Genomic DNA, 15,439 nt, shown 5'->3' on the forward strand with positions numbered 1-15,439 from the left:
TGACCCATTTCGTTCCGATCACTCTTCTAGAGGAAAGTTGAGAGAATGTACTCGCCAATGGAGCAATATTTGAGCTAGTTTCGGTTTCTGGATTTAGCTCATTTCGAAAAAAAAACGCCATATATATATATATATATATATATATATATATATATATATATATATATATATATATATATATATATATATATATATATATATATATATATATATATATATATATAAAGTAAGCAAATCTTAGTACTCTTCTTGTTTTCATATAGTAGCAAGAGAGGCAACATCGAAACGGGATTCTCTGCAGTGAAGTTCATGTGCAGCTACCGTAAAGAAGAGGACTTGCTTCTCGAGTTAGTAATATCAGTGGAGGACATCGCCATTGCAGCAACGCCCAGCCGCGACTAGGAAAGGGCAGACCTGCAGTAATTAGTTTGCACTTTTCAAGTCCGCCATTGAGTGAAAAGACCTGGTTGAGTGAGCACCGCGTCGAATGCTAGAAGGTTGCCACGACAAGGTCCCGCTTGCAAGACAGTCACTAGCACAGAATAAGCGATGACATGTCCACCACCCAAAAGAGAACACCCGAGAAAGGAGCAGCAATAATGCTTACAACAAGGAAGAGCCTTCCTGAAAGGGCTGAAGGTAGCCGCGCTGGTCTTCCAGCCAAGTATGATACAGGTACACTGCGAAAAGACATTCAAAATATGCATATCAGCAAAAGACACAACCAGAAGCTTTCTCTTCATCATACGGATGGTCCCTAGCTGACAAGTCAAGTAAGTAACTGACATGCACCAAGTGCACGAGGTAAAGATGTCGCATAAATTGTCAGGGAGAACACATCCTAAAATAGAGTAGAAATAACAACAGAAAACCCAAAGCATTGCATGCAAATCAAGATAGCGAAAAGTGTAACACTAGATAAAAGCACTGCAGTCAACACCTGCAGGTCACGGCTTTGAGAATAATACATACCATCGAAAAAGCATGCGACAGAGCAACCCCACAAAGGGAAATGTAAAGCGACTGAAGGTTGTTGTGGCGCTGACTGAGACAACACTACAACAAAAAGAGCATGTTGGCCACTTCGGCAGTTAAGGTAAAACACTGATGATGATGATATGTGGTGTTTATTGGCGCAAGGGCCAATTGATGGCCAAAGAGCGCCAGTTCATGGGACAAAGGATGTGAACAATAGTTGCGATAAGTAGCTGCATAGGGGCCCTAAAATTCCTCGCGCTAGAGGCATATATATATATATATATATATATATATGTATGTATATATATATATATATATATATATATGTATGTATATATATATATATATATATATATATATATATATATATATATATATATATTAAAATCATGAGAGTGACGTGACATATGCGTAGTGGAATGAATGACAAGTGGTCGCAAGAATAAAACTATGAAGATATGACATCAGCACGAATGCCTCGTCAATGCCCTTGAGTCCAGGGACCGCGAGGCTGGTGCTGTCTTTAACGTATTCACCGCAGCAGCGACCTCTGCATAGAGGCCGTGCTACGGATCACCTTGATATATGACATGAAAACTCTGTACCTCGTTTAAAAAAGCAGACAGTGACTGATATGTAAAAAGCGGGTCCCTACCGATGAACATTGAAGAATGAACTGGAAATTGCTGTCGGTAGGGTAATGAAAAGTATTTTTTTTCTGATAGCATCGAGTTCCTTGCACTGAATGAGGACGTGAAGGACAGTGAGTGGCTGACCGCATCTATCACACAAAGGCGGTTCGCCACTGGACAGAAGGTGTGTGTGTGTACTGTATGTGTGACCGATCCTAAGTCTGCAGAGTGTAACTTCTGTGTGGCGTGATTTTGATATTGGCGGCCAATTGCCCAGATGCGGTTTGACAACGTGTAGCTTATTTCGTGTATGCATATCCCACGTGGTCTGCCAAAAGGCTCTGAGCTTTCTTTTCAGGAAGTGTTTTAGGTCTAGTGGGGGAATAGCTAAGGATGTATTGCGACTGTTTTCGTGGGCGGATGCTGCTAGCTGGTCCGCCAACTCGTTGCCTTGAATGTCGCGGTGCCCTGGCACCCAGCACACTACGACATGTTGTTCGAGTGCGCATATCGTGTTTAAAAGAGAACACAGCGAGACAAAGACGGGGTTTCTGTGTCTTTTCAGAGTTTTTAAAGCTTTTACCACGCTTAGAGAATCTGTGTGAATCATTGCCTTTTGTAGTTTTAACTGTTGAATGTGTTTAACGGCCGCAAGTATCGCGTAAGCTTCTGTCGTGAAGATACTTGATTCAGGCTGTAGAATACCGGAATCCGTAAGGGATGGCCCAACGGCTGCGTAAGACACAGAAGTATTGGACTTTGAGGCGTCTGTAAAGAATTCTGCACAGGTGTATTGGTGTTGTAGTTCAAGGAAGTATGTACGGATATGGGCAGGAGGCTCGTGTTTCGTTACTTCCATGAAAGAAAGATCGCAGTCTATAAACTGCCACCGCCACTGCGGTAGTTGTGCAGCGGGAGCCAATAGACAGCGTTCGAAAAGTGGCGCACCCGTTTCCTCAGCTAAGCCCCTCACACGAAGTGAGAGGGCTGTCGCACCGAAGGACGGTGGTCTAAAAGGGTAGAACTTGATAAATCATTAATTGTGGGGTGTGAGGGGTGTTCGTTGTCTGCGTTCACTTTGAGATAGTGCAGAAACGACATGTAAGATCGCTGCAGGTGGAGCGACCACTCGTTTGATTCGACGTAGAGGCTTTCCACGGGGCTGGTGCGAAAAGCACCCGTAGAAAGACGAATGCCCGAGTGGTAAACAGGGTCAAGCATCTTCAACGCGCTTGGTGTCACAGACTGATATATTATCGCCCCATAATCTAGGCGCGTGCGTATGAGCCTTTTATAGAGATTCATCAGACACTTCTTCTCACTACCCCACGTAGTGCGTGACAATAACTTTAGAATATTCATGGTTTTTATGCACTTGTTCTTTATATACTTTATGTGTGATATGAAGCTTATTTTCGTGTCTAGAATTACGCCGAGGAATTTATACTGCGTTTTCACAGGTAGCCGCTTACCATGCAGATAAATGTCTGGATCGGGATGGAGGCCTCTCTTTCTTGAAAATAATACGAAAGTACTTTTTTGCGGGTTAAGGCTGAACCCGTTCTCCTCTGCCCATTTGGTTACCTTGTTCAACCAAGTTGCACCTGCCGCTCGCACATTGAAAGGTTGCAAGATTTATAACCGATCTGCACGTCGTCGACATATGTGCAATAAAACATGTTCCGTGGAATACACAGACGTAGGGAATTCATTTTTATAATAAAAAGTGTGCAACTCAGGACACCACCTTGCGGCACTCCAGTTTCCTGGACAAATATTCGGGACAAGACATTACCCACTCGAACACGGAACGTGCGATTGGACAAATAGCTTTCGATTATGGTCAACATCTTTCCTCGGACACCTAGGTGGGATAGGTCTCTTAATATATGCAGAAAGGTTCATTGTATGCTTCGTGTTTTGTGGATTTACGCTCTAGTTTCTTTTTTTCGATTCTTGTTTTGTATCGTTGGAAAGCTTCCGTGTAGTGTGACGACCTCGACACCTGTTCGAAGTGTGCACCTAGGAAGTTCGCCTGGTCTTCCAAGCTGTCACCTTGTGTTTTTACTAGGGAAAGTGAATGTGGTTGTCGGCCTGCTACCCTACTAACCGTGTTCCAGATTTTAGCCTCTTGTGTTTAGATGTCAATTAATTCCCGATAAAAATTTCTGCCAACTTTGTCTTCTTGCCTGTCGGCGAGTTCTCCTGCCTTGTGACTTGATGTTTTAAAAACTGTCCAGATTCTCGGCTGTCGGCGAGTCCCGAAGCAGCCTCCATGCTTTATTTTGTTTTTTTTTGCGCGCGTTTCGATACTCAGTGTTCCACCATGGCACACGTCGTTTGCCCGGCAGTCCAGCTGTTTGTGGGATGCACTTAATTGCAGCATCAATAAAAAAATCTGTAAAGTAGTCTACAGCTTCACTATGCTGAAAGCACGCATGTTGGTCCAACTTAAGAGAGCCACTTTACGAAACTGTTCCCAATCGGCTTTGTCAATTTGCCATTTGGGAACCTGTGGACGACATTCATTAGCTATTGGGGTGCTCAGAACTATAGGAAAATGGTCACTTCCATAGGGATTAATGACTTTCCACGTTAGTAGGTGTAGAAGTGATGGAGATGTGATGCTGAGGTCTATGAACGAGTAGGTATTGTTCGCGAGGCTATAGTATGTTGGCTCTTTTTTATTCAAGAGACACGTGCCGGAAGAGAAAAGGAACTGTTCAATTAGACGACCTCGCGCAACGCAGCGGGAGTCACCCCATAGACAGCTATGAGCATTAAAGTCCCCAAGTACAAAGTGAGGTTCAGGGAGCTCATCTATTAAAGTCTGAAATTCGTGTTCTTGCAGTTGGTAGTGTGGAGGTATATAGAGAGAGCAAATGGTGCCGAGTTTGTTCAAATGAACCGCTCGAACAGCCACTGCCTTAAGGGAAGTTAGAAGTGTTAAATGTGTGCATGCTACTCCTTGATTAACTACAACGGCTACACCCCCGGATGGCGCGATGGCATCATCCCGATCCTTCCGGAAAATAATGTAGCCGCGTAAAAAGTTCGTGTGTTTGGATTTTAAGTGCGTTTCTTGTACACACAGCACCTTTGGTGTATGTTTGTGTAAGAGTTCTTGGACATCGTCGAGATTTCTATGTAGTCCTCTGACGTTCCATTGTATAATTTGTGCTTCCATATTGGATGTCAGGTAGTGCTGTGTGTACGAGAAGGAAGTGAGTGTTGTTTAGGTCGAAATTTAGAGCTCAAATAGCAGGGCCGTCGTCGGGCCCCATTATCAGCTTTTTGTTTTTCTTAGCGCGCTCCAGGGAGCTACGCCGCTCTTTCGGTACCAGAGGCACCGGAGTTGTGTCCATTGCCTCGTTTGAGGCACTGGACGCCCGCGTATGCGAGCTGCTGGCTTGTTTGTCCGACTTCGCCTGGCGAGGCGTGGTCGTGAGACCCGACGACCCTGGAGTCGCCGGGATCTCTGGCTTGGCAGGTGGGGACTTCGCCTGGTGTGACGAAGCCTTGGACGCCACCGAGCCGGAGGGCGATGTGCTCTCCTTGGCCTCTACGGTGCCGGAGCTTGTAGTGGCCGCCGGTGTGGTCAGATTCAGAGTAGGCGGGGCAGCCTCCGCTGCTCCTACCATGGGGGCGGATGGCGTTTGCCTCGGCACGTTGCGAGTGGTCCGGGCAACCGCGATAGGCCGCTGTGGTGCTGCCCCCCATCGTACCACTTCGGCAAAAGACGTTCTTGCTGGAAATGACGATAAAACTCGCTGTCATGCTTCGCGGAACGTTATGTTTTATTTTACTTTTATCGTGAGTATTTCTTTCTCTTTCTTCCAGGCCGGGCAGGCTCTGGAGTACGCAGGGTGATCCTCTTCACAGTTCGCGCAGCGAGTCCCATCGCCAGCGCAGTCATCAACAGAATGACCCGTCGTTCCGCCTTTTGCACAGGTGAGCTGCCGTCGGCAGCTTTGAGAGGCGTGACCAAATCTTTGACATTTAAAGCATCGCCACGGGTTTGGTATGAAACGTCGTACAGCAAGCTTGACGTAGCCGGTTTCTATGGCCTCGGGTAGTGAGCTGGAGGCAAAAGTAAGGATCAAATGCTTGGTCAGTATTTCGGTGTTGTCGCGCCTTATCTTGATCCTTTGGACATGAGTGACATTTGAATCTTTCCATCCATCTAGTAGTTCTTCCTCGCTGAGGCCAATCAGGTCCTCATCGGACACTACACCTTTGACAGTGTTCATGGTCCGGTGCGCGCTCACAGAGACGGGGATGTTTCCAAACGCGACTAGATGTGACAGATTCAGGTACTGCTCCTTGTCTTTTAATTCAAGGAGTAGGTCCCCGCTTGCCATCCTTGTGGCCTTATAACCCGTTCCTATGGTGTCTTTCAAGCACTTAGCAACAAGAAAATGTGAAATGGCTCTAGCTTTTTCAGATGATTGTTCACAGGAAACCACGTGGTATTTCGGAAAAGTGACGTTGTTTTTCGGCCAAAAGAATTCAGATGCATCGGTGCGTACCATGTTTGGGGCACGATCGGTAGAAGAGGGGTTCGAGGGTCCCATGGAAAAAGTCGCTTTTTCGGCAACGGCGCCTCCCACCCACCACGGAGCCCAACAGGGGGACGTGGCAGAACATGTGAAAAGACTGCGCAACGCCAGCAGTACGCCGTCACTATAACCTAATATGGTCTACCCAAGGTTGGGAGCCACACACGGTTAACCCTTGCCACCAGGAAAAATCGGAAGTAACGAGAAGGGAGAAGTAGACAGGAAAGTTTAAAAGTGAGAGAGAAAAACGAAGATGAGGCGAGAGAGAGAGACAGTAAAAGGCGACTGCCGGTTTCCCCTGGGTGGGTCAGCCCAGGGGTGCCGTCTACGTGAAGCCGGGGCCAAAGGGGTGTGTTGCCTCTGCCGGGGGGCTTTAAAGGTCCAATCACCCAGCGTCGGCTCAACCCCCAGGATCCCCTTTTCCCCGGACACGGCAATGCCACGCACGGCTAGGCGTGGGAGGGGATCGAAACCCCCCCGTTAGCTCGGATCCGTGGTGTCGATACACACCAAACACCTGCTTGCGCAGACGCCCCGGCGGGGTTAAGGTAAAACACTGAAAGGTCATAAAAAGATACCTTACACGCCTTCGTTGCAGGAGAATGTTACAAATATTGTACACAAATGCTGGAAGTACCGATGGAAAAGAGAATTTTCGATGGTGGGGTAAACGTTTGAGGCCCATGTTTAGGGGCACGTTAAAGAACCCCGGGTGCTCTAAATTTCCGGAGCCCTCCAATACGGCGTTTCTCATAATAATGTCGGGGTGTTGGGACGTTAAACCACAGATATTGTTAATATTGCGATAGCAGTTATATAAACAGTCATGACAGGTTTTCGCCGTCATGTCCTTCCCGTATGAAGTCCAAATTGATAAGATTCCTCCGCGCATTGCACGCTATACCGCGAGTAAAAGCGCGCGAGCGGGGGCGACGAACGCGGCCAAAGCAGAGTTCAAAACATGTTGGCCCATTTCCGTCGCTTCGAAGGTGCATGCGATAACACCACCCCGCTCGGGAGGCCTGCCATCGAGTCGACAGGAAACACCCCGCCCGCGTTTAGCGGGCCTTAAAAGACGCGATAGACGTGACGTGCGAGGAGCAACTTTGAACTTCGAATCTAAGGGCGCGGTCTTGATCGCTGGCGCGCGCGCTATCTCGCAAGCCATCACAGCGGGCGGCTCGTATGCCCTTCTACGTGCTACGCTCTCAACGCGAAGTGACTATGCTGAGAGCATCTTTCCCTGGAGGGGCCGTATTCTCTTAAAGAAGAACGGCTATTTGAGCTAGTTGGTTGAAGTACATATTGAAAGGGTTTGCAGCACAAGCACGGTAGTAGTGAAGGAAAGGCGTAAAAGTGAGGAACGAAAAGCAACCAGCGCTCATGTCGTCCCTCTCTGCTTTGCGATTCTCGCTTTTACGGCTTTCCTTCAGCATTACCATGCTTGCGCGGCAAACCCTCTCGCATTCTCTTACACCAACGTTTTGTAGTTACGCGAGATAGGATACAAAATATTTAGCTGCCAACCTCACTTCGTTTAACACTACAATTTGTTGCTATCTTATTCATTGCTTCGCCCTTGCGGTGAAACGGTGACTTTTTATTACACCGATGGACAAGAAAGCCAGGACGAATATTTGGCTCGTAATTCAAGCACTGACAGAATAAACTTGTGCTTGGACCCTCAACAATGGCTTCGGTGCATCTCTTGAACTTTCCCTCAGTAATGCTGAAGCCAAGTGGACGAGATATGATTGCAGACTGCGTCGCCACACCTTGAATACGTTAACCACCAAATACGAATCTATTCTAGAGTGGATGCCACAAGGAATCTTGAACTACTAATGCCACTTGCTCCAACTCATCATACCCGAAACCTCGACAATCCAAGATTCTGCTGACAAGCTGCCGTCCTTCACCAAGCGGTGAGGCAAGGTTACTTGGCCCAGCTTATCGTTAGGTGGCTCCATCTTTCTCGCTTTCATGCTTATACACACCGTCTCTCCGAATTCCCCGCTCTGAGATCACCACGTTCATCATGGCTGCCAGTGTGTTGGAAATTAAAAGAGAAAGAGGACATTTGCAGGGTCGCACACACACAGTATTTTTCGTATAGACAAGCAACGGCCTCATGGTAATGTCTGATTGGCTTTCGCATCTGTCCCATCGATTGCACTCGCGTTGATATTCTAATATATTGTGCTAAGCAAAAAGCACGACCGAATAATGAAATAACAGAACAGTAAAGTATTGGCGCAAGCTTTCAGAAGCCCTTTTCATTATTGCAGCACTTACAATGGTCTAGCAATAAAGCACCAAAATGGTGCTGCAATGATATTGTGTCTTATATATAGAAATATTTATACTGTGTTTCTTCTGTCTTTACGCATGTGTGGAGATAGCCAGGCTTGCTCCAACAAAAGTGAGGCTTACATGCTGAATGAAGATCAACGTTCTCTCTTGTATAGCCACTCTCAGACGCAGCTCTCACGTTGCTCGATATATGCAGCGGTTGTTACAATCTAATGCTGTTCCTTGCTGCAAATAAGTTTTTAGGTACGAGAAGTACCGGGACTATCCTCTTTTGAAAGAGTGTTAGAGCAATATTTGAAACCACGAATATATCTGTCAGCAACAAACACAGTTTGTTGCACAAAAAATCTGAACAGCATCAATGTAGTGAGCTGGAGTCAACCTGAAAAAGAACCGATTGAGCAGCACTATAGATAGCAATTAAGGCAACAGTGAAGTCGGAGAGATCTCACACTAGTTAATTTACGCATAACCAAGTAGGGGAAGAGCTACTATGTGAATATCCTGCGCACACAGTAAGCTGTTTGGCTTCTATGGGAGACCAGCGCTAGATAGGTGGCGCGCCGAAAAAGGGCGCCTGGCGGGGAGTCGCGACATAACTCAGCCGCTCGCATGGCCTCCGCGCAGCCGGCTCATCTCGGAGGTCATGCAGCTCGCGCTTATACGACCGGCCGCACTGTACCGCGGTGAGCGCACGCGCGGGCGCTGTTCCCGTGCTTCATTTTGGCGCGAACAGCTCGAGCAGCCATTGCGCCAGTAATACTGCTCTATAGTTTAGACAAAAATAACTTTGTCTGAAGGCTACTTTCTCAGGAAAGCACTGGAAAAACGGAGAGAAGCCCCGCAAAGCAGACTGCACACGGCGTCGAAGAGACAGTGCTGTGCCGCGGTGGCGACTCCGTCGTCACCATTTTCTGGTTGCGTCCTGGGATTTGTGTCAAGCTAGTGCAGGCTCACAAGCCTCTATTGATAAGTACGTGCTGCGTCGATACCAGCTGCCCACTATTGCAGTAAAAAAAAAAGGTAAGAGGCCAGGGGTAACTGCGTCAACGTTTTTCTGCCGCACGTGGTATGTATGCCCAGCCCGCGGTATGTATGCACGCGGACGTTGATCAAGCAAGCCACCGTGCTAGCATAGCATGTATGGTGTCGCGCTGTTATGCTCGAGGGCGCGGGATAGATTCCCGGCCACGGTGGCCGCATTTCGATGGGGTTGAAATACAAAGAACACCCGCGTAGTGAGATTTATGTGCACATTAAAGAAACCCAAGCGGTCAAAATTAACCCTGATTCCCACACTAGGGCGCACCTTATAATCATACCTTGTTTGGCACGTAAAACACCAGCAAGTGTCGATGTTGATCAAACACGCTTATTCTAAGCAGACACAGGCAAGCGAAAAAAATAACACAGTACTATAGGCGAATTAAACGGCTAGTAAAAATCAAAGACATTGGACCCTTTTCTAGCGAGGCATAAATTGCGATGCCACTACGCCGCGGCAGCCAATGCACAAAGAAGATTTACCGCTTCGGCTGGCTCCAGAAAGCTAAGCTTCGAGTAGTCCGCTGCTTTGTTCGTGCCAAGAACTCTGTCTGTAGCACAAGTGAAGTTCAACGGAGGCATCCGTCGCGTGCGTTTTTCTCATAAAATTTCAGCGGGTTCGGCGAACGTGGCCCCGTACACATCTTGTAGACAGACAGCTTTCCTTCTGCGTAACTGTTTGCAAATAATGTCGACTACCTGCCTATCGGATCATATTCACTGCACGCGGTAGCGTCAGAAGGAGCTTGGTGGTGGTCGGATGAAAAAATTATTACATATGCCGCATGCTGCATAATATTTACGTTTATTTACGACAAAACACCGAATAAATTCTGCTCGTTGGCCCTGGTTTCCCCTGGTGACCCTCACTGTCGAATAAATCTAGCAGACACGCGCAATTCCGTTTAGAAACCAGCCCGACGCCACTAAACAGGAGAGCAAGAGCAGAACATACTGTGCCCGCCTGATTGCTGGGATACAACGCCACATCGGTTCCTATTCTTATGTTTTAGAAGGAAAATCATAGAAGGATACGCCCTCCCTCATTTCTACGTATTGTGGCACTTGAATGCGCAACAGTACCGCCAGCATCCTTTAGTTTTGTTTCGGCGATACGCGCCAGCATCGCCTCAACCAGTCGCCACTCTCATCCGCGGGAGCGGCTGGAGTATGCCCGCTTTCACCACCAGGGCGGCGCTGCCCATACCGCGGAAACTCCAGCGCTGGTTCCCTATAGCTGTATTGCTAAACCAGTACTTGTCAGAGTTGCTGTGCGACAAAACATGGCTCTGAAATTATTTAAAGGGCCGTCTGACATGTGGCAGCATTCACAGCATTTGTCACATTATAAGCCATCAATGGCAAAATGCTCGTACACTGTTTTTTGTTGTTCATAGGTAAAAGTACCATCTTAATATTTCTTTTTCTAAATGTGGATTTACCTTCAGTGCTTATTGTGGATCAGTTGGGAAAGACAAGCACGGCTTAGGACCATGAGATTTTGAAGTACAACTTAAACAAATCTCAAAATGTGTGAGCATGCCATCTTTTATGCCGGCCGATAAAAAATGCAGGTATTCAAAATAGTGCCTGAATCTTCTTTGTGTGAGATCTGGTTGCAGGGATCAAGCTCACATTAAACACAAAGTTGCAATGTTTTTCTTAGCCGCTGAAAGCACGAGTGCCACTGAAGGCCACAGAAAATTAAGTTCTTCACTCTTATTTGTGGCACTCGAGAGCTAGCACATTTGCAAAGCCCTCCACGACAGATTTACTCAATGGTATGTGATATAACTCTAGAGCTATCATTCAATAATTTGTATAGCTATCATAAGAAAAGTGTCACAAACACTATTCTGGGCGGCTATGCATTTTTTTCTCGCACCTAAATGATTATTTCGATATACGAAATTTGGTGCATAAATGAAATACAGAACGAAAAATTTTCTTGAAACTTCCAGAGCTGATGCCGCAAAGATTGTTTTAGTGCCTTTACTCAAAACCGGTGAACGTACAATTTTAACTATGGCCTCCTGCATAAATTTTATTGATGCTATGAAGTAGCATATTTCGCTCTTTCAGACGATTTTGTACTGATGATGACATCCGCAAAGTAGTGAAACATCTGTTTTGTTCGCGTGACATATATGAGTAAAGGTTACTCAAAAAGAAAAGTTTTGTGAAGTGGGCAGCATGACATAGATGAGGAACTGTTTTCATCCTGCGTCACTTCACTCAAGTTCACTGCTCACATATGTGTCTTCCTTCATGTGTGCTGTCACAGAGCTGTAGTTCAGAGCTTCTTCATGATGTCATGCATACTAGATCTGTATTCACCGGCAGGAAAGTGGGCTTGGTGCTGGTGAGACTCAAATAACTTTATTTCTTTCTTTCTTTCTTTATTCGTTTATTCAGAACAACTCTGAATTGTCCAAGGGGACACGGCTAAAGGCAAACATTGCCTGACTGGGCCGTGCCACCCATACAGCAGCAGCAGCAGCAGCAGGAAGACGACATTTTGGAACATAAAAGCATACATGAAAATCAATATTTACACTTGTTTACACTGATGAAATGCACAATTCATCAAAATCAAAGGCAATATACCGAAAGAAAAAAAAACAGCAATGTTATCAGTTTGACAGGTACTTAGCACTAAAAGGTAGAAACCCAAATATTACATATGATGCACGTGTAACACTCGAGCGAAAAATGATCGCCAACCAAGAACAACCTGATGGCGCTCATGAGCGACATGCGAAAAACAAAAAAACAAAAAACAAACAAAAAACGATACATTGACGCAGAATCATAGTGTTCATCGAATAACATTGGTTTTAGTCCTCTGAGAATAATAATTCTCTTATCATTATTTGAAATGCTTGCTTAGTAATTCCAGAATTTAGGAGATTTGTGGTTGGTTTAGGCGTAGTCGTTGAGGAGGTTAGGAATTTTCACCGCAAGCTTTTGTTCACCGTAATTTGTTCTACTACGTGGCATAGGTATAAAACTATTTCTGTAAGTATAGTTTGCCGTTTTTACACAGTATTTTCTGTGGAAGGTATGTTTGTCGCTCTGAAAGTTCCGCATAATCTCAAGAAATATCTTATATGTATGGAGTTTGCACACTGTCAATATTTTCTATTTGCAATAGGACGTTTTGGTGCTGACCATATATCCTAAGTTTTCTATTGCACGCAGTGCGCGGTTTTGAAGTGTTTGAAGTGATCCTAAATTATACTTAGTAGTGGTCGACCAAACTAGAAGACAGTACGTTAAACGGGAATGTACTAGTGCGTTATAAATATGGTGTTTCACGCTTGTTGGTAGCAAATATCGCAACCTGTTTAGTGCACCAACAGCGCGGGCAATACTAGTTTTGATAGAATGAATATGTGGTGACCTGGACATATTCTCATGGAATATAACTCCCAGGAATTTGGCTGTGGTTGACTGTTCAATATTTATTTTTTGAAATTGTAACTGAGGTTGAGAAGGCGTGTTCGTTCCTTTTGATTTAAAGACCAAGGAGTTTGTTTTGCTTACATGTATTTGAAGTTTATTTGCCTTAAGCCACAAATTTAATCTCTGTAGGCACGTGTTGGCTTGTTCAAAAATATTGTGCAATTCCCTTCCTGAAAAGAACACGTTGGTATCATCGGCATATAGTATAATGTTAGAGTAGCACTGTACCTGAACAATATCACTGATATACAACAAAAATAGAGCAGGTCCTAAAACTGAGCCTTGGGGTACGCCATATTTACTGGACTCAATTTCAGAAGTAACACCATTTATCATAGTGTACTGTGTTTTTGACCTTAGAAAACTTTTTATTAAAGATAATGCGACGCCACGAATACCATAGTGAGGTAGCTTTTCGAAAAGAACGTTATCTTGCACGCAATCGAAGGCTTTTCTAAAATCAAGAAATATACCAAGGGTTAGCATTCGGTGTTCAATGTTGTCAAGAATTTGTTCTTTTATTGCAACTGAAGCTGTTTCTGAAGATTTATTTTTACAGAAACCATATTGCTCTTGTGCAATTATTTTTTTTGTGTTTAAAAAGCCACCCAGTCTTTTGTTTATAACGTGTTCGGCAATTGCGAAAACAGATAGTACGGAGATCGGCCTATAGTTATTCATATCGTTAACTGGGCCACCGGTATGAATAACGGTCACTCGGGCCAGCTTCAGTTTGTCCAGAAACACGCCAGTCGAAAGAATTAAATTACAGATATGTGCAAGAGGTATGCTTAGATACTCGCTAACGGTTTTCAGCGGCTTCACCTTTACATCATCAGCACCAGCAGCACAACTGTCTTTTAACGATGAGGTTACGTTCTGGACCTCCCGCTCATCAGTGGCCACCAAGAACAGAGTAGAAGAACACCGATTTGATATATATTTCGATGGAGTGAGCGATACATTGGGTTGTGAAGATGAACCAACATCTGTAAAATGAGAATTCAATGCATTTGCAATCTGAAAATCTGATAGCCCGTTTTTTTGAAGTTTAACTTTATTTGTTATAGAAACTCTATTCATTACCTCATTTATCGCCTTCCACATGAGATTTGCTTTTCCCTATAGAGCAGTGAACTTATTCATATAATATTCTTGTTTCGCGCGTTTAATATCAGAGTTTAGTTTATTTCGTTCAGATTTGAACACCCGGAATCATCTTCGCTTCTAGTGTTTAGAAAAGTTTCAAAGAACCTGTTGCGTGATTTAATTCTGTTTTAGAGCTCACGTGATATCCAAGGCTTTCTTTTTTTCTTGTGTTTTTTGAGCTTCACAAGGGGGAAGCATCTGTCATATAAGAGCGCAAAGGTGGATATAAAAGCATCGTAAGCTGTGTTTGCGTCGGTTTTCGCAGTATCTTCGTCCCACTGAGAGCAAGAGATCAATTCTACGAATTTAAACGCTTTCTTCGGACTATACTCTTTTTGTAGTTTTCGTGTGTTCTTTGACAAGGCGCTTGAGGAGGCAATAGACAATATATCGGTAAGTGATTTCTAAGATCACACATCAGGGTCACTGCTCTGGTATGTTCTGTAGCAAAACTTGTTACACGGAGGTCAAGCGTTGTTTGTGTTGTAGGTGTAATGCGTGTGGGCCCGTCATTGATATTTTAGCACTGGTATGTATAAAACATTTCTTGAAAGCGCTTAAAATCAAGATTGGTCGGAGAAGCGTCTATGTTAAAGTCGCCTATTAAGGTTGTTTCAAGTTTGAGTTGAGTGCTTACTTCAAATAATTTTTCAGTAAATTCCAAAAAAAATGCTTAGTGACCCTGAAGGTGGACGATAGACAAGTGCGATGAATGTTTTCACGTACTGACTACCTATACATTCATAGGATTCATTAACAGCTTTAAGATCAGAAATTGTGCTATACGACAAATCAGAACGTACATAAATAGCAATGCCGCCACTACCACCGCGCTTCTTCATTCGATGTGCAGACACACAGTGATATCCGGAAATTAAAACAGATTCGTTTTAACTTAATAACTGGGCAGACCTACAGTCATGCCATAATCAGGTTTTACAGCGCTTCACCCAATGTGTGCCTTGAATTTCACGCGTATATGTCCCATTCCATTGCTCATTGGGTGGTAGGTCGTGGTCGAATAATGTACGCTCAATTTGGCTTTCTCTCTTTGTTGCGATGGAGGACGACATGCCAAAGTGACACAGCCAGTGGCTGACAAAAGCAGGAGCAACAGTTGCAACTGTAATGCCTGGAGTCAAAACATATTCCAGGGAATACTTGAAACAGTCAACACGAGCCAACAACTTTAGCTATGGCAGGGTAGTAAGGCATGATACGGTCTACAAAAATGTCGTCGAATGAAGTGTTTGGGCCTGCAAACATATCCAACAATGTCCCAGAGTGACTGAATCTTGA

The sequence above is a fragment of the Rhipicephalus sanguineus genome, chromosome 9, assembly GCF_013339695.2.
Source record: "Rhipicephalus sanguineus isolate Rsan-2018 chromosome 9, BIME_Rsan_1.4, whole genome shotgun sequence".
Taxonomy (NCBI): Eukaryota; Metazoa; Arthropoda; class Arachnida; order Ixodida; family Ixodidae; genus Rhipicephalus; species Rhipicephalus sanguineus.